Source organism: Poecilia formosa, unplaced genomic scaffold (assembly GCF_000485575.1).
Source record: "Poecilia formosa unplaced genomic scaffold, Poecilia_formosa-5.1.2 Scaffold211, whole genome shotgun sequence".
Classification (NCBI taxonomy): domain Eukaryota; kingdom Metazoa; phylum Chordata; class Actinopteri; order Cyprinodontiformes; family Poeciliidae; genus Poecilia; species Poecilia formosa.
Genome location: NW_006800150.1, coordinates 913,993 through 915,810, shown reverse-complemented (window position 1 = coordinate 915,810; position 1,818 = coordinate 913,993). Strand labels below are relative to the sequence as shown.

The following is a 1,818-nucleotide window of genomic DNA, read 5'->3' as shown; positions in this document are numbered from 1 at the left end:
ATCCATCCATCCATCCATCCATCCATCCATCCATCCATCCATCCATCCATCCATCCATGGGAGTCACCAGGTCTGTTTTAGGGTGGCCGAAGCTTCCCTAAAATATTCTTAAGTTGCTCTAAATAATTTGGTGTTTTTTGTTTGTTTGTTTTTAACAATATAAGAAACTACCGACAAATTCAATATAATGCGTCCAGGATCACTAAATAATCACATTTTTAGGTCAAATACGGTCACTAATTTGACAGTTTCCCTTTACTTTGTGTTGTAATAATCTGGGTAATCGACATAAAATATGACAAGAATTGTTCAGAAGGTAATGCAAGCAGGAACGTTTGCACAAATGTCCTTCAAAGAGTACTTAACCGTTTTTAGGTGTAGAGTCACAGAAAATTATGATTATTTTTTGCTACAAAATAGCGATTAACTGTAAATGCACATATTTTGTATTACAAATGGTTTTTATTACCCTAAACACTATTTTAAAAGTGGAAAAGCAACATTGCCTGCTACGTTTCTCACATCCTATGCATTTCCTGGGGGCCTAGGCCCCCTTTGTCTTTAAACCTAGTGACACCCCTGCATCCATCCATTCATACATCCATCTATCAAATTCCTGCAAAAAACTCCATCTGATTAGCAATTTTATTCTTTTTACATTACATTTCTTTTTTTTTAATCAACAATAACTTGTCTGAGATTATGCATGAACCACATTTTATTTATGTGAAACATCTGATGTTGACCAAAGGGTCGTATATTCAAGCCCAGGAACTAAACAACAAAATTTAATAATAAATGAAACATGAAACACCATCAGTTATTATATTAATGTGATTCACATATTCTATTAAGTAGGACCACGGTGAAAACCCAACATGTCAGAATCGCATCATTTCTGTTCTGGAAATCTAAGGGAAAATGAGCAAAGGACTGGAATCTGTTTGTATTGATATTTTATTTAGAATCTGTGTGGCTGTAAATAGCCATAATAGAACAGAGCTGTGACTTTTTCATGCTGACTAAGCCTGTACATCTAGACCTCCTCTTCGGTCTCTTCTTTTTTCTGACCTTGTTCAGACCAGAGTCCAATAAGACTCTTAAGCAAAGGAGTGATGTAACAGTTCTGGGTCAACGTCTTCAAGTAAATCAGATTAAGATTCTGGGAACTTTTGGGCTCGAAAAAAAAACGTGCAAAGTAAAAGAGAACATGGTGTATTTTCCTGCGCAATATAAATATAAAAGAAACACGATCATCTGCGTTACTTTGTCAGAGGAGACACAAAGAAAAACGGATTTGATTTCGAATACAGAGCCAGCCACCGTCTGTGCTTTTGGCTTTTTATTTTCTGCAACCACTTTCTGTTAATAGCTGAACTATGACGACTATTGATTGTATCATATGAAGATTCTGAGACAATATTTTCAACAACAACAAAAAAAAACTGATAAGGAACAACCCTCGCAGTGTTTGAAGCATTAGTTGATGGGAGTTGCTTTTCTAACGTCCTGCAACAAATACCTGCGCTGCTCTGCTTACGCCAACTTTTACATAAAACGGCAACAACTAAGAAAGAGTTAGTTTAGATTATGTTTTAAATGAATGATGTATAATGTATTAATTATTCTTTTTTACCAAAATAAACCGTAAGCATTAACTTTTAAAGCGGAAGCACTCGGGAGTTTTAAAATGACACTTTTCTGCCTCTTGTAGTGGCAAGCTGTGCAACTGCAAGGTTTTGATGACAAAGGAACGAGGAGAAATGATTTTTGTTTTTATTTAAAATGAACAATACGTAGTTTACATATATGTTTAAG

At 35.1% G+C, this 1,818-nt stretch overlaps 1 protein-coding gene across 1 annotated transcript in view; it reads left to right on the top strand.

The window, feature by feature from the left end:
- The window catches only part of LOC103148740 (solute carrier family 24 member 2), a 24,584-nt gene that overhangs the window by 3,251 nt on the left and 19,515 nt on the right, over positions 1-1,818 (top strand). The gene's annotated exons all lie outside the window — the stretch shown is intronic.